The following is a 24,510-nucleotide window of genomic DNA, read 5'->3' on the forward strand; positions in this document are numbered from 1 at the left end:
TCAAAGTAAAAAAAAAAAAAAAAAAAATTCATCAATCAAAATTATTTACTAATTTATTTCAACTCCATAAACAATGTAATTCACAATCCCTATTACAGGGAAGATACTGTGATAAATGAGTGAAATGAATGAGTGAAACTCGCTCAGTTGTGTCCAACTCTTTGTGACTCCAAGGACTATAGCCCACCAGGTTCCTCCATCCATGGGATTCTTCAGACAAGAATACTGGAGTGGGTTGCCATTTCCTTCTCCAGGGGAATCTTCTCAACCTAGGGATGGAACCCGGGTCTCCTGCATTGTAGGCAGACTCTTTATTGTCTGAGCTACCAGGGAAGTCCCACTGTGATAAGTATCAGAGACCAAAGATAAATAAGACATGGATAGGAAAGGAAAGTCAGTCACACAGTCGTGTCTGACTCTCTGTGATCCCATGGACTGTAGCCTGCCAGGTCCTCTGTCCATGGGATTCTCCAGGCAAGAATACTGGAGTGGGTTGCCACTCCCTTCTCCAGGGGATCTTCCTGACCCGGGATCAAACCCAGGTCTCCTGCACTGCAGGCAGATTCTTTCCCGTCTGAGACATCAGGGAAGCCCCACAAGACATGAGACTCGCCCTAATGGTGTTCACTGTCTTGCAAGGGAGACACTCGGGATTTCAGCTCTGTGGGATACAAACAGCTGTGGAGAAGAAACAGACCCCAAAGGAAGAAGACTGAGGCTTCCACAGGGCCCACCCTCCTGCAGCCCCCCACACACCAAGATCTGAAGGATGAGCGCGGGTTCCTAGTTACAGGGCATGGGAAGCAGGTCCGGCTGAACAAAAGCGACATGTAGACACGGTCTCTCTCTGCTGCTCCAGGATCAAACGTGAAGCAGGAGAGCGGTGGAAGCTGAGGATGAAGACATGGACAGGATTCGGTCGTGAGGACCTTTCAGGTCATGTGAAGAGCTGGAACTGTGTCCTCGCCGCCCACTAGGCGCTGCCTCCGCTCCCCGGCACCTTCCAGCACCATGACACCAAGGGCTCAGGCCGACCCCACGGCCGCCCTCCCGACAGACCTCCCCGCAGGGAGGGAGGGCGTGTAACACCCACCAGGTGCAGAGGATGGACTTCAGAAGACTGACAAGAGGGCGAACAGACTCTTGCCCTATCACAGCGGACTTCCCTAGCGGTCCAGTGGTTAAGAATCTGCCTGCCAATGCAGGGGACACAGGTTTGATCCCTAGTCCTGGAAGATTCCACTTGCTACAGGGCAACTAAGTCCATGCATCACGACTACTTAAGCCCGAGCACCCTAGAACCTATGCTTTGCAAGAAGAGCAGCCACGGCAATGAGAAGCCTGAACACAGCCATGAAGAGTAGCCCCTGCTTGCTGCAACTAGAGAAAGCCCACACACAGCAATGAAGACCCAGCACAGCCATAAATAAATTTTAAAGATGATAATAATACATGATTTTTTTAAAGAAGATATCACAGTCTAACTAGTTGAGAGAGGGCCCACACTCAGGCCAACAGTATTTACACAGAAAGAGAAGGCATGAGTTCAAGACATATTAAGGAGGCAAGTGAGTCCAAATCTGGTGACGCACTCCACAAAGACAACATGGGATGGGAAGGGATGATGGATGCCTTCCAAGTTTCTGCCTCAGGGGCTGGATAGACTGGGATACCACAGATAAGATACGATCTACAGGAAAAGGGCAGGCACTTGGCAGGGTGCAGAAGCAGAAACAGATGAAAGATCAGTTTTGGGCACACTGCCTCTGACGACCCACGGGACTGTCAGCTGGAGACATTCACCAGATGTTTGATTTCATAAAGCACAAGAGTGCAGAGAGGGCTAGAGAAAAAGATTGAGAAATTAACAGCATATGGTTGTACTTGAGGAAAAGAAAAACAATATGATGATAACACCCTGCACATACAACAACTATGCACAAGGCCCTGTACGGAAACAGTGAAGGACACGGGCTCAACTCTCACTAGTTTATCTCTGAAGCCCTGACGTGGGGCTGCCCTCAACAGATTGACCAACCAGTAGGAAAAAATAAGATGTGTACCCATAACTAAAATGGAGAGTTAGTAACTTAGAGCTGTCCAAAATAACACCAAGAATCCAGAAGACACAAAGTTCAACCTGGAGGTAACGAAGTAAACCTTTCAGGATGGTGAGGATTTCAACAGGTAAAGAGGGAAAAGAGAAAGGATTTCAGGAACAGAGAACGGCCAAGCATGAAGTCTGGACATGGAAGGACAGAGTGGCCAGGGCAAGGAAAGAAAACCACCTTTCCTTTCCACAAGTCATCATTTCAACGTTTCCCACATGTTCTCTCTTTTCATCCCTACACCACATTATGAGTTAGGCATCCTTACTTCCAGTAAACTGAAGCTGAGAGATGCTAATTTCCCTCGTTCAACCCTCCCAGCCTTGGTGGAGCAGAGATTTAGATCCAGTTTGGTGTACCTTTCCATGCCTTTTGATAACCTGTGAGGCCAGAAAGCATTTGGAGATGAGTTAGGGAAAATGGTCTGGAATCAGCAGCATCTAATGCCTCAGGGTATACTCTTCAGGTTAAGACAAACGTACCCAACACAGTGGAGGGGCAGCGGGTCAGTGAGCCCTCCAACAGGACGGCCTCAGTGGAAAAGACCCTGAAGCTGGGAAAGATTGATGACAGGAGGAAAAGAGGGCGACAGAGGATAAGAAGGTTGGATGGCATCACCAACTCGATGGACATGAGCTTGAGCAAACTCTGGGAGATGGTGATGGACAGGGAAGCCTGGCGTGCTGCAGTCCATGGGGTCGCAAAGAGTTGGACACGACTGAGCAACCGAACAGCAAAGTGGAGGGTGGGGGTGGAAGCCACGCCTTCACCAACGAGGACAGTCCTCATTCGAAAATCCGGGGAGCAAAAGATGAAAACGACAGTAGCCAAGTGTCCCAAGTCTCATTACCTCCATTTCACATGTGGCCTGAACCCACGGGGCTCCTCGCCAGCTCTCTACCTTCATCCTTACTGTTCTCCAAGCTTGAGGTAATCTTGCTACACTTCTTCTTCCCCTGACCGGATCCAGCACAAGATCCAGTTGTGCTTCCCTGGCCACTGTGCGCCCTTCTCTCTCTGCCTTATAAGTGCATCTCACGTGTCACTTATCACTTACCGTGAGGCACTTGACCCCACACGGCGCGACAACGCCACTTCACTTAGCCTCCGCAGACCCAAACGACCAAGGTTCCCTCAAGTCAAAAACCATCATGCTTCACACTCTGCTTATACGTCCCTAAATACCTAACACAGAACTAGGCAGAAAAACCACATGCAAGCTAAGCAAGGAATTAATCCAATCCTGGGGATAAGATGAATGACATGGTAGACAGACATCAATCCAAGGATTCCTCCCAAAGTAACGGTTATTTGGGGACTTCCCTGGTGGTCCAGTGGTTAAGATTCTGTGCCTCCACTGCAGGGGGCATGGGTTCAATCCCTGCTTGGTTTGGCAAAAAAAAATATATATATATATAAAATTATTATTTGGAAATGGGGACTGTAGGTTCAAGCCAGCCCCTCTGGAACTCCAGAAAGAATTAGAACTCTGGCTCTCTGCCCTGCCCTAGGCCAGGTAGTTTATTTTAAAGTCTTGCTTCTGCATGCCATCATATGTGATGATCTCTATTTATTAGATTTCCCCTCATGAATAAAAATGAAGCCATAACCACCTAATTGGAAAATTTTTATATTGCAAGCTGAGCCAGAAACTAATATTTGGTTCTAGCGGAAAAATATTGAGAAAAATAAACACAAGGAAAAAAAAAAGATTAAATGATCCAAGAACTGACATCTGGTGCTGCTGTGTCTGTTTAGAACTAGAGGAGTTCTTTTTCCATTTTCTATTCAACAGATAAAAAAAAAATATCCAAATCTTTGGTTTCTTTTAAATTTCTGGGAACTGATCTATTTCTTAAACCAGATGGATGCAGCCCTTTCAGGTACGGACACACCAACAGATTAACCAGGAAGAGATCGGCAAAGGATGCTATAAAAATGATTTGCACAGAGCACCACCCGGCAGCCTTCATGCTTCACTGAAGAACCAGAGCCCCTTAAATCAATCTTTAATGGGAACTACATTCTCCATTATAAGTGGTTATAATGGGCTTCTTAAAAGCCCTTCTTCCATTTAATGTTGACTTTCTCCTCACATCAATAAACCCTAGACTCATCCAAACACTGAATTACAAGAGTCTCCTGCTTTCAGGGTGCATTACAGACCAAGAAGAATGCTATGAGAGAGTACAAGATGTATCTTCTACCTAAATATTTCTTTTTGTGATCTTAAATCAGTACAGTCAATTTAAATTTAGTTCATTATTTTTTTAAAAATGACATATACAAAACCCTTAACCCTGTAAGAGCTGTGTTAAAGACAAAGTATTTTCTGTATCACCAACAAATGTCTGATGCTCCCCGTGACGCCACTTAGAAGGAACTTAAGGACAGAGCTATCAGACACCCTAACTCCATTGAACCAGTGTGGACCCACACAGCCCAGGGTGGCTTTTTGGCTCCGCACCGAACACACTGCAGCTCCTTGCTCATTCGGGTATGACCAGTGGGGACTAGGAAAACACCAGAGCACACATAATGTCCATCAGCTGTTTTCCCAAAACATGTTTCCTATTATACAAATGATGTAATGACAACAACACGCTGTAAGGCTTGGCCACATAAGGCACAGGCGAAAATGTACTTTTCTATGCAAACATTTCCTCCTAGAAAATACTTACACTTATGTTGAAATATGACAAGAATTCAGTCCTTCTCAAAGCTCTACTGTCATCTAAACACAAAGGGTATTCAGAAATATAGGTGTCAAACAAAGGTCAGAAACTTGAATACTCTAACAAGAAATCTGGGAAGAAAGACATAGAAATAGAACAAAAGCAGGCTGCAAACATGTAAGGGAAACATCTAGGAGATGACGTTCCCAATAAGCAAAGGTGTGTCACAGAAACAAAACAGAACTTAATAGCAACAAAGAACTACAAAGTTAAACTAGAATCAAGGTGATGATCAAGGACAAGCTAGAGGTCTACCACTTGAATGGGACAAAGTCAATGGATGGCGAAATGGAGACCTCATCAACTCCTATTCCATTATTTTTTGTCAAGGGAACTGAAATTAGATCTGAAAAGAATTAAGCAAGTGTGGGTATCAGTGCTCTCTTACCCAAAATGAGTACAGAGATTTCATCAAATCTCCTTGATACTCTAAAGATTAAAGATCCACCTCTGGGCTTGACAGTCACTTTGTGTAAGTTCCCTCTAGGAAGAGAATGTGCAAATAAGATTTCTAACGCATCACTGGCAGGGTCAGGAATCGCTGAATATGTGGGAAAGGCCAAAAGCCTGACAAGATGCAAATACATTTTAATTTTCAACAAAAGTTAGAAAAGGAAGTATGCAAATTACACACTGGAGAACATCATACGAATCCCCAGCGAAACTTTAGACGTGATACTTACATGCAGCTTGGGAAGGACTTAGAAGAGGAGGGAGTGAACCCTGGGATCCACGATGTTCACAGAAAATCAACCATTCAACGGAACAACAATAAACAAGCAGATCCCTATTTGAAGCATCTCCCAGGGACCAAGTACCCCACTGGAGATACATAGAGGAAGACTGCATTCACAGGCCAGGATGCTCAGGTGAAACAGGCAACTGACACCCATCAGGTGGTAAGGCAAGCGGCAAGCAGTCTGATACTGGTGGTACAAGGAACCACAGAGCACCGAGGGGAAGCGCAACTACTCCGCCAGGAAGGGAAGGGGAGTCTGGGGCCAGAGCCGGACTGCGAGGGAGGAGCAAGAGTTTGATGCTGAATGCAGAAGAGCTTGGCCTCAGTAGGCAGAATGAGGATGTACAAGCCACTGGCAGGGAATGCGTGGTACTCAAGGAGGCCCGGTGGTCTGGTAGAGAGAAGGAAGTTCACGAATGGGGTCTAGTCAAACTGTACTGACTTAATTTCCCTCTTGTACAGAGTTACTATTCTAGTGCAACAAGGAAATGAGGCAAACATAGTGTAACTGTACTTATAAGGCACTTGGTAAGTTTCTCTTGATTTGCTTATGCATAAGATTGAGAATGTGGCCTAGACATGAATGACTGCCCCCATGATTGGATTGATTACAGAAAGCACTGAGTCACTATACCAAGAGGCATGTGCTCACCAACTGCCTGGTCCCTATCTGGAGCTGGGAGCAGACCTCCCACTTCAACCTAGAGGGAGGATGTTAACAGCTTAATGCAGTGTTCTTTCTTAAGTCTTGTCCTCATTAATAAATTTACCAATGACTCGAATGAAAATATGCACTTGATAGACTTTTGAATAGATAAATAACATCTTGGATAACAGCATTTCAATTCAGACAGATGTCAGCTGTCTGTAGATCAACTGAGGGCTCTACATCTGGGAGAGGTAGAACCTAGCATTAGTACAAATGAATAGGACAGGCATATATCATGTTTGGGGTGACAGTAAGATTCACATACCCAGTGGTGTGATTCCACTGCTTCACAACACCTCCCCGCACCCACCTAGACCAAAAAATAAAAAACTAATGCAGTCAACCCAGAATAAAAGACTATGATGGTCTGTCCCACCGTCTTTGAGGGTTATAATATATCATGACTATTGCATTTAGCTCTGGATCTCCTCACACAGGAGAAATAGAAGGAAAACTGGAACAATCAGAATGATTAAATAACCCAAAACTAAACTTTAAGCTGTGCTGTGAGCTTAGTCGCTCAGTCGTGTTCGACTCTTTGTGACCCCATGAACTGTAGCCTGCCAGGCTCCTCTGTCCATGGGGATTCTCTAGGCAAGAATACTGGAGTGGGTTGCCATGCTCTTCACCAAGGGATTTTCCCAACCTAGGGACTGAATCCAGGTCTCCCTCATTACAGGCAGATTCTTGACCATCTGAGCCACCAAATTTTAAGAATGTTAGTCAAAGGAGCTGGTCAGGGTTAGCATGGAAAGAGTTGAGAGGAAAGGATGTGAAAGAGGAGTTGTCAGGAAAGGAATTTCCCAGGCAAGAATACTGGGGCAGGCTGCCATTTCCTCTTCCAGGGGATCTGCCCGACCCAGAGATTGAACCAGAGTCTCCTGCATCTCCTGCATTGGCAGGTGGGTTCCTAACCACTGAGCCCCCTGGGAAGCCCTAGAGGAAAGGACAGTTATTGTCTAATATTTCAAGGATCCTATTTGGTAGAGGATTTAAGCTTGTACCAACAGACCCTCAAGGGTCTACCTAGAACCAGGTACTGGGTACTGAGAGAGAGGTGTCTTGACTCCACATAAGGGCTTGATGCAAACAGCGGCCTCCAGAGAGAGCAGCTTCCTAATCTCCAGAGATAACGGCACAAGCTGGACCACTCTGGGGGATGGCTGTGGACTGGTAGATTTCAATTGTACCAAACACCAACACTCCTCACCTGATAAATACAGCTGACCTTTGAACAACAGGGGTTTGCACTTCCTGAGTCCACCTACACTCAGATTTTTTCAGTAAATATACTATAGTATCACATGATCTGAAAATACGAAAGAACTGCATGTACAAAGGGCCCATGCAATTTACACACATTTTTTTTTAACTACACGGAGAGTCAGCACCCCAACTCTCACAGTTTTCAACGGTCAATTGTATATAAGTATTTTATAACATGACCTTTTTATAATGCTGAGATGAAGCTGATAAATAATATAACCCATTTAACACAATTTTGTGAAGGTGACATAATGCCTTAAAGGAAAGTAACTGATCACAGGTAGTTCAATATCTAAATTCCCAGGTTTCAAAAATCAATATAATGTCAAAAGACAAGTAACTTATAACAGGTAAGTCATAAGTGAATAATTTATGATAATGAATTCTCAAGCACAAGTTTATTAGAAGACACAACAAATGCTCAGATGCTTATACCACCACAAGTTTAGCTATAGGTGAAATGAGATCAGAAATAATTTCATAGGGGGAGGGGGCATATGTATACCTATGGTTGATTCATGCTGACGTATGGCAGAGGCCAACACATGGATAGACTAATATTTTTAAATTTTTAACAGAAATTTTTCATGTCAAAAATTCCTTCAAAGCTGAGATTTTACAAACTTCACACATCTGAGTAGTTCTGTTTTCAGGATTCTCTGTGCTTTACCTGACTAAGCCCTCTGACTCATATTAAGGCAGCACAGCACCTTTAAAGGGGCCTCCCAGGTGGCGCGAGTGGTAAAGAACCCTTGTTGATGCAGGAGAGCTAAGGGATGCAGGTTGGATCTGTAGGTCGGGAAGATCCCCTGCAGGAGGGCATGGCAACCCACTCTAGCATTCTTGCTCAGAAAATCTCATGAAAGAGGAGTGTGACAGATTACTGTCCATAAGGTCACAAAGAGTCAGACACGACTAAAGTGACTCAGCAGGCAGGCACCCTTGAAGCTGGACAGACCCCACTGGAATCCAGACTCCAGCCTTTCCAAGGTATAGAACCTTGAGCAAGTTACTCAATTTTTCTAACTTCAAGTTTCCTTTTCTGTGAAATGGTTGGTCTAGAGATAAAACATGTCCAAGAGGTGTTTATCGAGTCTAGCACCCCATGGAACAGAAAATTCCCTTCACTGAGATTTCAACAAGCCCAAATGTTCCTGTGTTCATGAAAATTACACCTATCTTCATCAGCGCCTGCAGAGTTAGATTCAAATTTTCCCCTAAACAGACATGTTAGATCATGAATTAACTCAAGCCAGGCAGCCCAGGAGAATGTAGAGATGAGAGCAGGCAGCGACAGTCAAAACATTTACCGAACATTAACCATATGCACCAGATTTTTTTGTTCAATGCTATCATACACACAGTTTAATCTTTATGGCTCTATGAGAGTTCATTTTCTCAATCCCTTTTAGATAAAGAATCTGAAATTCAGAAAGGTTAAAACTTTTATTCAAGGTCAAACAGCCATAAGAGTTGGAGCCAGAAAGATCAGCTTTGTCTGACACCAAACTCAGAACCATTCATAATGGATCTCTAATGTGAGGCTGTAACACTACACAGAATTTTCACATCAGTTGCCTGATTCTTCCTGGCAGTTGGTTCTACCCACCATTAAAAAGAAGAAGAGAGTGAACACCAACATTCTTGTCATTCGTCCTTCAGGACATTGATTCTGAACCACATCCAAGTTAGTCATCGCTATTCATTAATAAATGCACTCCACTAAACATGCTCACCTATTTAATAAACATTTACTGCTTTTAAAAAGCTAACTGGAATGCACATTCCCTTACTTCATTAAGTGAAATACCTCTTAAATATTAAGGACTGAAGTAATGATATAACTGACTATGTCAGAAATATATCCCTTAGCAGTTGGCATATTTTTTGTTTCTGTGGTTATGAAAAGTAACTGCCTGCCAATCCAACTATTTCTCCACTGAAATTAGTAAACATACAGCATCAGAATTTAAAAACGGAATTTTGATCTTTTAAAAAAATTTCCTTATGGATTTTAAGTTACAAAAGTACCTTTTTTTTCCCCCTAGGGACTAAGACTGATGATTCTTTTTAGAACTAAAAGTTATGATTTTATAAAGCTTCTACCAAAGGTCTTTAATATATTGCATGCATTTTCTCATTAATACTTAAAAAGATATAGATCTGTACACAAATTAAATGGGGAAAATATACAGAAAGTCATGTAAAAAGTTATTGGAGACAATGAAAACAGAACAGAGTCTGCTCTTCTGATTTCATGTCTCAACCAGAAAGCTTCCTCTTTCTCACCACCAGTCACTATTTATTGGGTGTCTGCTCCAGGCACATGAGTGTCCAAAGCCCACAAAAGTTAGGAGAAAAAATAGCTGGTGCCTGCAATGTCACGAGGTGATTTCTAGGGACACCCCCTATTATTGCTTCAGCACTGGAAGATGACTTCAGATCATCTCTAAGAGGAGTCCAAAGGTGGCAGGCTCCAAACAGCAGCAGCAAACAAATAGGTGAGGGACTTCTCTGGTGGTCCAGTGGTTAAGAATCTGCCTTGCAATGTAGAGGATGCAGGTTCCATCCCTGATCAGAGAACTGGGATCCCACATGCTGTGGAGCAACTCAGCCTGCGTGCCCCAAATAGAGAGTCAACTCAGCTTGGGTGCCACGATTAGAGAGTCCATGCAACAAAGGATCCCGTGTGTCCAACTAAGACCTGATACACCCAAGTAAATAAATAAATATTATTTTTTACAAAAAATGACACAGGAAGAAAAATATGTCTTCAATTACTTCTGGCATTCATTTTAATATTATTAGACAGATCTACTACTAAAATCCTAGGATCTCTGGCCTATTTGCTTTTTTTTTTTTTTTGCAGGTATCTTTCTAGCCCTGGCCCAAAAGGAAAGAGTCTTCTGGAGTCTCTATCTACTAGTATAGAACTCAAGCCTATTCCCCAAAGAGTAGGCCTTCCAAAGAGCAGGCACCAACATCATTCACTGCATCAGCTGCCTTTGCTCACAGCAAATGCCATCACTACCACAGGGGTCCTGGTCTTGCATCATACTCCAACTCCTTGAATTTTAGGACAGGAATAAGCATGGGCAGTGGTTACTATGTCTATTTCTTCTTATTATTATTACTATTACTATTATCAGGTGGGAGCTGTCTGTTACATGAATCTGAAACAGGGTTAACTGACGCAAACAAAACCAATAAAATTTGACAGATGGAAGATGTAATAAATGAAATGCCTTTACAAAGAACCTATAGCTGTAAGCATTAGTTTTCAAGAATTAAATCTGGGTGTCTTTTGAGACAATCAAGAGACATAATGCTCACTTTACCAGGTAAACTGCCATTCTACTAAGGGAAAGCCACATGCTTCTTTGTTTTCATGTGGACGGTATTGGCAACAGAATGCCATCTGCAAAATACACTGGCATACACTCATAATGTGAAAATGCCAAATGAAAAATAATTGATTTATCACTCTTTTTAATATGCTTTCAGTATATTTACATACAAGTAAGCATACAATATAAATATACAAGTGGCAATAAACAATTTACACTTACTCCAAAACTGTCCCTTGTCACATACTGACAAGCCATCTCTTCAGTGAGGAAGCATTTATAAAGAGCCTGTTTTATCCCTACCACTGGACCATACATCTGAAACCTACGCACATAGAGAGGACTCAATACACTAAGAAAACTTCAATTTTTAACAAGGAAATAAAACTGACATAAATAAAATAATCAGCAAAAAAGGGATATGATAAAAAGTCGTGCCAAATAAAACTTGTTTCACACAGAGAAGTAGCAAGCCAAAGGAAAGGGCCGGGTCACATGGGCCAGTGTTCCTAGGGAGGTGTGTAAAGTGGGACATGACCAAAACAACCATTCATGGTGGTAGTTCAACAGTGCAACACAATGGACAGTCCCATTTGTAATCGAGAAAGAGCTGTATCCTTAATGGAAAAGTTCTCTACCAGAGCATGCTCAAGAAGACTGAAATTCCACCCTCCTTTCAGATATATGGGACAAAGATGGAGAGAAGCCTGTACTGTTTTGGTTAGCACAGTACAAAATGTGGTAAAAATGCAAACATGCCTTCAGGAAGAAGGCAGGATGAAAAGTGTCTTCAGAGCAGGAAATCTGCCCAACCCAAAGTTAGACCAGCATTGGGAGGTTCTGTGACCTCTTCCTCAAGAAAAAAATGATGCATATAGTAGTCAATACTAATTTTCCAAGAGATCTGGTTAAGAAACCAAGTCTAATTAAGTACGCTTTCCTTTAAAGGTTTATTCAGTTGTTTGATATAAAAATTCTTGAAGAAGGCCAAAGGAAAAGGGCATTTGGCCAGACTGGATTGTTGTCCTCAATTATGTACTCCTTCCTTGTAACAATCACACACGCACAGCTTCCGCTATGCCATTCAGTGGTACTCTGCACTAGCATACAGAGGTCATTCTGCTCTAAGCCAGTTGGCTATGTGGCTTGTCTTAATCAACAGACTGAGGACAGTGTACCCATTCCAACACAAGGGTCTAAGAGGCCTGCAAGTTTCTGCTCTCTATCAGAAAAGTACATCCCAGGTAGCTACTTATCCTTCTTTCACACGGGTCCCAGGATGAAGACCTATGGAACAGACCTGAACTCCTGCCCCAGCTTTGGAGTCCAGCCCAGCCCTTCTGGACCCAGTCAATGGTTGCCAATCTGCAGATTCATGAATGTGAAATAAATGCTTGTGGTTCTGAGACACTAAGCTTTGGATGTTGTTAAGCAGTAGTATCGGGATTCCTTGGTGGCTCAGATGGTAAACAATCTGCCTGCAATGCAGGAGCCCTGGGTTCAGTCCCTGGGTCAGGAGGATGCCCTGGGGAAGGGAATGGCAACCCATTCCAGTATTATTGCCTGGAGAATCCCATGGACAGAGGAGCCTGACGGGCTATAGTCCGTGGGGTTGCAAAGAGGAGGACACAACTGAGTGACTAACACTTTCATTTTCACATGCAGTAGTACCACCACAACAAAAACAAAGTCAACACACCTTTAGAAGTATCCTGATCCACAAATTACTTTGTGGATTTTTACCAAGAAGATCAATGCCACATAGTACATATCACTGTCCACATGCATAATTCTACCAAGGTCAGGAATACCAAAGCCCAGAGACAAAAGCAGTCAATTAACAAAAACAGCCAAGAAAGCATCCCTTCGTTCCAGTTCTCATTTATCCCATGACCATTGTGCATGGCTATGCAAGTTTAACTATAAGAAGACATCACTTAACACCAAGCAAGACTTATGTACATCTTGGTACATTCATCTATCTGTGTGTGTTAGTCCCTCAGTCATGTCCAACTCTTTGCAACCCCATGGACTGTAGCCCGCCAGGCTCCTCTGTCCATGGGATTTTCCAGGCAAGAACACTGGAGTGGGTATCCATTCTCTTCTCCAGGGGATCTTCCCAACTCAGGGATTGAACCAGGGTCCCTCCCACACTGGAGGGAGATTCTTTACTATCTGAGCTACCAGGGAAGTTCAAAAGTGAGTGTTAGTCAAGTCCAACTCTTTGTGACCCCACAGACTGTAGCCCTCCAGGCTTTTCTGTCCATGGAATTTGATATTATTTATCATTAGGGGTCGAATTGCATCACTGCACACTCCACAATCCTCCCAAATACAGTGACGCTGCATCCACTGTACTCCAGGATATGACTTTATTTGGAAAGAGGGTCATTGCAGTTACGTTCAGTTGAGATGAGATCTTATGAGTACTGTGGGCCTCTAATGACTGGCGTCTGTATAAGAAGATAGCCATATGAAGATCAAGACACACAGTGATACCAACACGTGAAAACAGAGCAGAGATCAGATTTAGGCAGCGATAAGCCAAGGAACGCTAAAGGCAGCCAGTAAATCACCAGAAGCCAGAAGCAAGAAAGGGTCCCTCTACAGGTTTCAGAGAGATCAGAGCCCTGCCAACACCCTCATTTTAGATTTCTACCTTCCAGAATTGTGAAACAATGAATTCCTGTTGTTTTAGGCTACCCAGTTTTTGGTACTTGTCAGAACAGCCCTAGGAAACCAATTCACTTGTCTTAAATCTTACACACTCTAACTGTTCCAAAAGGATACTGCATCAAAAATATGACTTCCCCATCATGTCTATTCTGCCACTTTCCCTTATACCTTAAAGGAAATCTGCACATGCAATTGAGAGCATTGATAAATATTATTTTGAATATTAGAGCAGAACGCTCACACAGTTAACATTTGTACCCAGGAGGTAATTCAAGTATACTTTATTGAGTCGTGGACTAAGAACTCACCTAATTATCAAGGAAAATTCTCAACAAAAAGGGAGTTTTGAAATCTGATAATGTAGCATCACCATGTATTATGCCACTCATACCGGACTTCAGCGATTTCAGTCTAACAGACTCATGCGACTAGGTTTCTCACCCACTTATGCTATCCTGTACCACTTTCTACGCAGAAATGTCGAGCTAAGCTATAAAGCAAAGTGAAAGTGTTAGGTGCTCAGGGTGTTCAACTCTTTGGGAGCCCACGGAAAGCAGCCCACCAAGTTCCTCTAGCACTTTCAATTTGCTTTATAGCTTAGCGCTACCGTAAGCTGATAAATGTGGAAGCATTAACCACTCAGTCGTGTCCAACTCTTTGTGATCCCATGGAAAGTAGCCCACCAAGTCCCTCTTGGAAACAAGTTCCTCAAGTTTCAAATTGCTTTATAGCTTAGCACTACAGTAAGCTGATAAATGTGGAAGCATTAACCGCTCAGTCGTGTCCAACTCTTTGTGACCCCATAGACTGTAGCCCACCAGGCTCCTCTGTCCATGGAATTCTCCAGGCAAGAATACTGGAGCGGGAAGCAATTCCCTTCTCCAGGGGATCTTCCCAACCCAAGAATCAAACCTAGGTCTCCTGCATTGCAAGCAGGTTCTTTACTGCTGAGTCACTGGGGTGAGCTATAAGCTCTAAAGCAAATCTGTATTTAATTTGTAGTACAAATCATTAAGCGCCGAAAGAAAATGAAATTAGGGGTAGAGTAGATGTCCTAGAAAGTGTTGATGGAATTAAGTATCAACCTGGTAGTGAATACTGGCTTTCAAGGAAGAAAGGTATGAGGAAATTCAGATAGAGCAGCCAGTCAGAAGGGTTACTGAGAAGCCTTCTGATCCCACTGACTTGCTGAATGTATGCAGGTGGGGCTAGGGAGATAAGGTTGGGTGCCCAAAATGTGCAGATGATATAATGCCAGGATACAATGCCATCATTGCCTAAGCAGCATTCCCTGGCTTAAGTTTCCATGAGAAAGCCACCACCATGAATATCTCATAAATCATTTCACTTGGTCTACTTATTCTTGAAGAACTAGCCTTGAGGCTGATCTATACATAAAACAAGCAAGCAAGCTAAATGCAAGAAAATATCAAGCAGATGGCGTGTAGGTGAACATGTGGAGGAAGTGAAATATTAGCAGCTTTGAAAAGAGGAAGAGAAAGTAAAATATGTCAAAATGAATATGCATTTTATAAAGAAAACTCAAGAATATAAGTCCTATGATATATTGATTTCAATTATTTGTAACAATTATCATTGTAATACTTATGATAAATAAATGTGAAATATTTCACAAATAAAATGTGAAAATGAAAAAAAAATGTGAAAATGGAAATTGCTATATACCATTACTGGGGACAAAAGTCTCAATATTTTGTCACTTTCCTGTCTTTTCTGCTATGCAGCTGCATTTATTAAGCAAATTAGGGTCTTTTGCATATAGAGTTTGGTATACTATCTCTTAAAAAAAAACTCCAATTTTTACAATATCAACCTTGCTAATAACTAATACTTATATAGTTGCTTATCCTGTGACAGAATTTCAAGTACTTTATATATATTAACTTATTAGCTAATTCTCAATACAATGTGAGAGGTGGATACTATTATTATCTTCATTTCACAGATGAGAAAATCAAAGAGAAATTAACTTGCCTAAGTTCACCTACCTGATAAAAAGTGAAAAAGAACTTTAAGCCAGGTAACTGGCTCCAGCATCCTCACTTTTAACCCATTACCATACCACCTGCCTCCCAGAGACAACGTGCTTATCACTGAAACTAAGCTTCATCTCTGATTTTTTTAAGGATATACTCAGAACAGAATCATGGCAATCCATTCCAGTATTCTTGCCTGCAAAATCCCACGAACATAGGAGCCTGGTGGGCTACGGTCCATAGGGTCGCAGAGTCGGACACGACTTAGCAAGTAAACAGCAACAGAATAGAATCACAGGAGCCAACGGAGTCTATGAGCTGAACTGCTCTCCATCAAAGGCATAATACCCCCATATTACCTCTTACCACCTGTGAAAAGGGAAATGACCCAACTTCATCATTGTTATGGACTTCAACAATCTAATTATAACCTGCATTTCTTTGATGCAGTGAAGGTGAATATTTTTTCACGTTTTGGCCATTTGTAGTTCCTGTTTTGTGAACTTTCTATTCCCACCATGTAAATTGTTTATGTCCCCATCCCCACCCCCAAATTCATACACTGAAAACCTAATGTTCTAGGGATGGTGAGAGGCAGGGCATTGAGAAGGTGATTAGGTCATGAGGGTTCCTCCCTCATGGGATTAGCACGCTCACAAAGCAAGCCCAGAGAGATGACCAGCCCCTTCCATCATGTGAGGACACAAATAAGAAGCCCCTGAGTCTACAACTCAAAGAGGCCTCTCACTAGAACCTGATCATGTTGGCACCCTGATCTCCAAATTCCAGCCTCCAGAACTGTGAGTAAGAAATTTCTGCTGCTTATAAGCCACCCAGTCTATGGAATTTCGTTATAGCAGCCCAAATGGACTCAAATGATTCCTTCCTAGAATGCTTGGTACAGCAAGTTCAATTGAAACTATTTTAGAATATACCAGAGGGTTGCTAACTAGCTGTTTCAGTGGGAGCCTATAGATAGGCAAGTACCTCAGGGGAATCACCAGGACCGAGGGCTGAAGGCTCAGCTGTAAACACCTGGGGCCATAAGGACTGAGCAGGCTCTCCCAACAGACTAACAGCCTGCAACTGGGCTTCATACCACACAGCAGGGGCTGTACTTATCTGAAGGCTGGCACAGTCATTAATGGTACTCGAGACACTCAATTTCTCACATCAACATGTCTGGGAACACAAATCAGTAAATCTGATGTTTGCTTCTACGTGTGTGTAGGTTGCTCAGTCGTGTCTGACTCTTTGCAACCCCATGGACTGTAGCCTGCCAGGCTTCTCTGTGCATGGGATTCTCCAGGCAAGAATACTGGGGTTGGATGCCATTCTCTTCTCCAGGGCATCATTCCTGACCGAGGGCTCGAACTTGGGTCCCCTGCATTGCAGGCAGATTCTTTACCATCAGGGCCGTCAAGGATGTTTGCTTAGTGAGATCAGAATTACAGAAGGAAAATGAAAGCTTTCAAGGGATCTCACACCTACGGAGCAGTCTCACAAACTTTCCCTATTTTCTACATGGCTAGCGTGGTTGGTGATCAGAATCATCCACTAGTCAGAGGATTCTACCCGAACAGTGCTGAACCAAAGCTATTAAATTCTTACCCGCTAAACCCTGTTAATCAGTTAACGATTTACCTCATGCCAGGCACTCTGCAATAAAATCGAGCACCTAGGACACCCTCTGATTACCTGGCTTGGAAAGAAAAATACCACATTTGCATACTTAGAAGTCACTTCTTAGGATGAGCTACTGTCTCCAGACGGTTCATGTCATCTATCAGGATTAATGGTTAACACTTTCGATTTTTTAAGGGTAACCCCACACTTGGAGAGTTTCACTCCTTTATGTACCAGCTACAGAGGCAGAGGCAGTACATACACACACATGCACACACACTCTTTCTCAGGGACATAATAAATATGGAGGTTTTTAAAAAATGAGTGTTAACACAAAGTTTGAGAAGAGAATTAGTAAAGTAAGGTAGGGATGCTAAAGAAAATAAATCATATGGACATGCATTTACTGAGCGTTGGGCAATGAGCAGTAGAGGAGAGATGACTAGTTAAATAAAGCTTCAACCTTCAATTTTTTTTTTTTGGACCCATCAGAGCACTTTATCCAAAATCAAAATTATTTTTCTACTAGAAAGGCAGTTGTGCTATTGATGAGAAATGCCTGTTCTCAGTATGGACGCCTACTTGCTACACTACATATAGAAGGCTCTGTGAGTTTCTGGAATCTCAACCAAGAATGGTCCATAGAGACAACACCAGAACTGAATGTGGCCTGCTAATGAAAATAGTAGGACAAGTGTTCCACGCAGAGGAAATGGCCTGGAAAAGAAAAATCATATGCAATGCATGTGCAGGAAGTGACAAACAGTTCTGTGTTACCAAAATAGAGATTCTGAACTTGGGGTCTGTAAACAAGGACACAGAGTCAAAGCAGTGTAGTCAGTGTCTGATGGGACCATGAGTTTTCATCAGATATCTTTTTTTAAGCATCCCTGATTGGGGATGGGGAGGTGAGTTAAGAAAAACTGTGTGGGGAAAAAAAAAAAAGAAAAACTGTGTGCCAAATGCATGACAGGGAGGGGCAGGGGACAAGAGATGAATTCCTCGGGGGTCACAAGACCAGGCTGAGTCATGCTGGACTCCCTTCTGTGCAGACTGGGATCCTTTAGTAGAATGAAAAGGGATGTGTAAAAGGAAGACTGGCTGAAATGTAGGCGAAAGTAAAGTGCAGGCAACAGTCCAAAGCATCTCAGCAGCCAAACAAGAGCAGTGGGAATGGAAAGAAGGGAATCAGAGAAATGATTAGGAGACAAAACAAGCAGGCTGAATATTCACGTTTGCTTGTATCAATGTATGCACAGAATGTCTCCGGGAACATTATCAATTAACTGATAACACTGCTTGCCAGTGGACAGGAGAGGCGGGTAACCAAGAAAGAGGATGAGAGGGCATCCTTCCCACTGTTTACCCATTTGTACCTTTTGAATCACACGAAGGTAATGCCTACTATAAAAATAAAACGTTTTTTAAAAAGACATGGAGTTTATCGTAATGAGATGTCTCTATTTAAACACTTAAATTTTTCTCTCCAAACCCCCTCTCAGTGTTTCAAGTTGCACTTCTGAAGTCAGATTATTTTTACCTCAAAGGCTCCTGGACTGCACCCATGATTGTCCCTTAAGAAGGGCCAATCTCTCTGTTGACCAGGGTGATAAATGTATGAAACTGAAGTGGACACCATACAGATGTAAATAAACAACTATTTCCCTGGTTACATTCAACCAACTTAACACGTAGTTGTCAAAATACCAGAATGAAGAAAGTCTGATCGATTAACTCAGGGAGCTCAATCTTCTCAATTTTAAGATAAGAGCTCAAAGAAGAATCTCTATGATTTACAAAAAACAAAGATGAATCAAATAAATTACTGATGTGAAAGAGATCATATGTGAGGTCCATTGTGGTGAGTGTTAAGCTAATATAGCCTAACCCTTTCGCTTATATTAGCTTTTTTTAAATTAAATAGAATGAATCTCCTATTCAGCCTGATAAAAGCATATAAAGCAGGTACTCCAGAAATAACTGACTTAAAGTGAATGGTTTGACCAATTTTAAATTAGCCAATAGCAGACATAAATTTAATAGTTAAAAAGTAAATGGATCTTAGCTTTGCAAAACTAAATAAGAACACTGTTTCCCATTTGGCCATATAAGCTCAAATATACAAAACCTGCAATACTTGTTCAAAGCATATTTAATGGTACTTATTAAACTTATTAATCAAAACATACTGTGTCCAAAGATCAATTCTGCAAATGTTTCCATTCATTGCTTTTATGTTTTATATTTTGACTTCTTCTACAAAAGATGTTGTGAGTCAGCTTAAAATAATAAATTCAATAAAACAGGAAACTCTATTAGGTAAAAAAATCAGAATAAGAAAAAAAGGTAGAACAGAAACTCAAGACCAAAGGGAGAGTTGGATCATCAATATTAGCTCATAGGTTTTTATAGGGTTATTAAAATTAAGTTGCAAATTTGACTCTGCGGTTCCTAGTGGCAAAGCAGAAAGGGAAACTTAACCGAATTCTAGTTCTGCATGATGAAAAGAAAAAAGGACACTCAATAACTATTCAGGGGAGGTAAAGCTTTTCTTTGGCATTTAGAGTTGAATGAAATTTCTTGCATGAGTCTTCAATAGGGCCTGTAGAATGAACTATGATCTTAATAACCACATCTCTTAAGTAACTTAACAGTAGGTTTCTTGTGACTGTCTTTATTAATAAAACGCTTCCTTGTGAGCACAATTTGAGGGGAGGACTGCAAAGAATGCAAAACAAAGTAGACAAAGTACACAGTTTCTGAAGATCTGGCCTAACACCTAGAACTGGAGGAGAATGGGTGGACATCATAGCCTTTGTTTAGCCAACTCTCTATATAAACATTTCTCTCCTATAAGCTTCTGATCAAATTTATGAGCAGACAAGTCATAGTCCCTGGCATTCTATACCACCATTAAAGGGAGATTAGCATACAACAATTATTCATCATCCACTAGTTCTCCACATTTGAAACTCAAGGTTATATAAAATTTCTTTTCTCCACTTTTTCTGCAACTATAACAATGTTCGTTCTAACACAGGTGAATTGAGCGGATGTTACCGGATGTAAATAATAACAAAATTATGGATTGGGATTTTTTTTTAAAAAAAGGACACTAAGAACATTTAGTGGGCTTCCCAGCAGACGCTACTGATAAAAAACCCGTTTGCCAATGCAGGTGGCAAAGGAGATGCGGGTTCCATCTCTGGGTTGTGAAGAGCTCCTGAAGGAGGGCATAGCAACCCACTGCAGTATTCTTGCCTGGAGAATCCCATGGACAGAGGAGCCTGGAGGGCTACAGTCCATGGGATCGCAAAGAGTTGGATACAACTGAAGCTACTTAGGACGCACACATGCAAGCGACATTTAGCAAGGAAGGGATAGGGGTTTTAGTAATAAAACCTTAGGAAAGATATAGAAAAATAAGATAGAGTAAATCAGGTTTTAGGACTGAATTCCAGCCGTGCATGTGGAGGCAAGGTGCTCAGTGGCTCAGTGGCAAGTGGCTCAGAGGTCAGGACCCAGGTAGTGAGTCATTCAATTGCAGAGATATTGTGGGATGCAGGTCTCCGAGAGAAAAATGCCTCTTTCATTCTGACAACAGGAACTGATTCCAAGGCCAAGAGTGCCAGCACAATCAAGCTATCTGCAACAAAGTGAGTTTAATGTAACTGCCGGGGAGGGTTCTTTTAAGAAGTTTAGAATGAGCAAAGAAGAATGATGTAAATTAACTGCTCAATATCTCTGACTACACAATTAACATGCATAAAATGTAGCTATCTTTACATCATGGGAGAATTTTTGCTCTGTTCAAATAAATCATAACGTATTTTTCAGAAGCATCCTCCTACTGTTGATTTGCCCAATCTTGCCACCTTTTACATAAAAGTGTTATTTCCTCACCATCTAGGAAGAGCCCAAGCAGGCTGGAGGAGCAATAGTAAAAAACTAGGGCTTACCACACTTTTGTGGAAATAAGTCTTTGGGGTAATATGTAATAAGGATGGTGAAGAGTATTAAAATGATAAAAAAGGAAAGTAAGAAAAAGGAAAGATAATAAGTGACTGGATCATTCCCAGATAATTTTGTTAAACAAAGTGAAAAAAGGTTAATACTGACTCATAAAACTTACATAATGGAAAAATAAAAACAAAACTGGAAATACCACAGTGCAAAAATAAAGCAAGTGAAATGTAATGCAGTTATCCTTGATTATTTCAAGATAACATAAAATTAAAAAGGAGAAAGGAACAAGCCTTCCAAACCCTTGATTTCACAACCACGTTGGTTGTCAAACTTGAAAACTGATATGTTTATATACTGAGGGAAACCCATATTGTTGAAAATGTGTATCTATATCGTGTTTTTTGAATCATTTAGGAATCACATACTCTTCTAAATGTTTTATTTTCACCTTTACCTGTAATAAATACATTATAATTAAGTCAACCACAACAACTCAACCCTAAAATAAGTTAATATGTCACTTATTAACCAAATCATTGTTACTCTTGGAGTAACCTGAAATTTCCTTTAAACAAGTTGCACTTTTTAACTGTGTTTTAAATTAAAACAGGTTTGATTATCCATTAGAAAAAAAATGCAACCTTAAAAATGAAATTAACTTATATTAGCAGTTGGAGAGAATTATCTTATGTAACAACACATTAAAGAAGGAAAACATGTGGTCCTAAAAATGTCAAAATTCAACTTAAATACTGAGATAACTGATTTTGACTATTTATGCAAAGAAGTAATTTTTAAAATACAGTTAAACTTCAACCACCATGGAGTAAACAAGATGTTTTAATCCTAAACTGTCTTTAGATGAAGCCTGAAACACAGCTCATTCAACAAATAACCCATGAGCACCTATTATGCATCAGACCAGGGGATTAGGAGACTGAACAAGGGGAAGTCTCTGTCCTCCTGGCGCTCTCAACCTTAATACGTTAATAAAATTGGAGCGTACAATGATCCATTTTCCCAGACTCTAAACTTTACTGCTTAATACGAAATTTAAAAATGATAGCCTATGAAGAGATAATCTTGCCAAAAGGTTGTCGTTCGTTCTGATGTACGAACTTTACACATGGGAGAGAAGAAACAATTTATAGCCAGTTTCTCAAAAGTACAACCCGTATTAACATCTAGCTGGAAGCTAGGCTGAGCCCAAGGCTGCCTCTGCTGGCCGACTCCGAGCATCCTTCCAGCAGATTCTAAACTCCCTACACCTGTATCAAACTTGCCATGCTCCCAAACACATCCCTTCACGAAAGCTGCAGGCTCGCTCCCAGGTAGACAGCACGAGAATTCCCCAGCCTCATCTAGCTTCTGAATATCTGATTTCTAAAGGGGCCTTCTCCAACTGGCCCTAAATGACTGACTTTAAGAATCTGAGACGTCACTTTCACGTATCAACCAGCTAGCTCCGAAATACACCAAAATCCAGAGTGATTTGTACCTGCCGCTAAATAACTCTTTGCGTGGCTGCACATTGGGAGAAAACAGGAAGAAGGCATCTGTCCATCAGGCCGAAAAAATACGGTGACATTTATCCACCTGAGTTGCAGAAAATTCGGCGGTGCCCTCACTCTCCATCCCCCAATAATCCTCACACCAGTCCATCCTCCCCGCCCCTGCAAGCAGCGCGGGCCCCTCCGGGCCCAGGGGCTGGACGGGGAAGGGTCACGCTCTCCTTCGCCACCGCTCGGCCTCCCGAGCTCAAGAGGAGGCTGTCAGGTTAACAGGGGGGGTGCTGCGCCCAGCGCCATTAGAACACCTCCGAGCGCCGCACCGAGCTCCGGCGGGAGGCAAGTTTCGCGGGTCCCGGCCCCGGCCCCCCGCCCCTCCCCAGCGGCAGCATCAGCCGCGGGTGGCGGCCAGGGCTGGTCCCCGCCTAGCCACCTACCTACTACAGGGCGGGGGCGCCGGCTCCTCGGGTCCCGGAGAAGGGCGTCGGGAGCTCGCATTTCTGGGAGCGGTGGCCTCTGCCGCTGGGCGCGGGGGAGCGCATCCTCCGGGGTGGGTGGGAGGAGGGGTCGGGGGAGGACCGCGCGGTGACGCGGAGCCGGGGCAGGAGGGAGGAGCGCCCAGGCGCGCGCCCCGCGGGACCGGCGTCCCGTGCTAGTGGACGGACGCGGCGGCCGCCGCCGGGACTCCTCAGGCCTCTCCCCTTCGCCCGGCGCCTAGCCAACCCTGCGGGTACGCCCGCGGGTCAGGACATCGGCCGCGACAGGCTGCCGGGCCCGGCCGGAGGCGGGGAGCCGCGGGTGGCGCGACGCGGTGCAGACGCCCGCCTCTAGCTCCGCCCGGCCCGCGCCACGCTCGGCGCCCCTCCGCCGCGGCGGGGGCCGGGGAGCTCGGCGGTTCGGCTCGGCCGCTCGGGCTGCAGCTGCTGCATCCTCCCCGCCCCGGCGATCTCGGGGATGGGAGGCTGGGGGCACCCGCGACGGCTGGCAGCCTCGGCGGCCCCGGCGCAGCCCCAGCCCCGGCCCGGCGGAGCCCCAGCCCCGGCCCGGCGACTCCGCCCCGGAGACCTGCGTGCGCGGCCTCCGCAGGCCGCGGCCCTTTGTGACGCCTCCCGGGAGCGAGCTCGAGGCGCTTCGCGCGGCCGGCCGGCCGGCTGCGGGACCTAAGGAGGTCTTCTTACCTCGCCCAGGCTGGCCGCCACTCTTAGAGTGAATACGGCTCTGAGAGCAGAGCTCGAGTTCGGGTCTCCCCGCGCTTCAAAGCCTTGAGGTTCCTTGTAGCTCGGGGACCGCTGGTCACAATAAATTCATCCTCTGTCCTTTCCGGCGTTGTGTTTCGCATAGGGGCCCCCGTGTCCTCCCCCTTCCGCTCCCATCCTCTGCACAGCATCCAGGGTGCTGCCACGTTGCTATCATTGCAGCAGTGGGGACCGAGCAATTGAGCCCTCCAGGCTGACTCTTGGCACAGACCCGGGGGAGCCTGGGTTGGGAAGCTTGGCATCAGCTGCGGGCCGGTGCCTGTGAGCTTCCCATCCCCGCTGGGCAGCTGTTCCTTCTAAGGTCCCATGACAAGCACCGCAAGATGACTGGGAGGATTTGGCCTTGAAGTTGACCCTTACGTAAGGAAAAGACTTAATGGAGCCTGCAGCTGGTGCGATAACATTGGTGTGTCAGAGGCCTGACACACAGGCCCAAGAGATAGCGGCCTCCTCTGGCTTCTTGTTGCTGCTTATGCTGTAACAGCCTCTCCTGGAAGACAAGCGAAGCATTTCACAGAGATGGTTTGGAATTTCAGTTGCAAATGGTCGCCTTATACTGTCTTGCAAAATACGGAAT

At 43.6% G+C, this 24,510-nt stretch overlaps 1 protein-coding gene across 4 annotated transcripts in view; it reads right to left on the minus strand.

The window, feature by feature from the left end:
• NCOA7 (nuclear receptor coactivator 7) overlaps positions 1 to 23,598 on the minus strand; it is a 158,692-nt gene extending 135,094 nt beyond the window's left edge. For 3 of the 4 annotated variants that reach the window (XM_065911662.1, XM_065911661.1, XM_065911657.1), the window contains exon 1: positions 23,115 to 23,598. The gene's annotated coding sequence lies outside the window, so the exon portion shown is untranslated. Of the gene's footprint in view, positions 1 to 6,556; positions 6,577 to 23,114 lie in introns of those variants that run through there. The other variant, XM_065911658.1, reaches the window with a different exon arrangement.
• Positions 23,599 to 24,510: the final 912 nt, after the last annotated feature.

This window comes from Muntiacus reevesi, chromosome 19 (genome assembly GCF_963930625.1).
Source record: "Muntiacus reevesi chromosome 19, mMunRee1.1, whole genome shotgun sequence".
Classification (NCBI taxonomy): domain Eukaryota; kingdom Metazoa; phylum Chordata; class Mammalia; order Artiodactyla; family Cervidae; genus Muntiacus; species Muntiacus reevesi.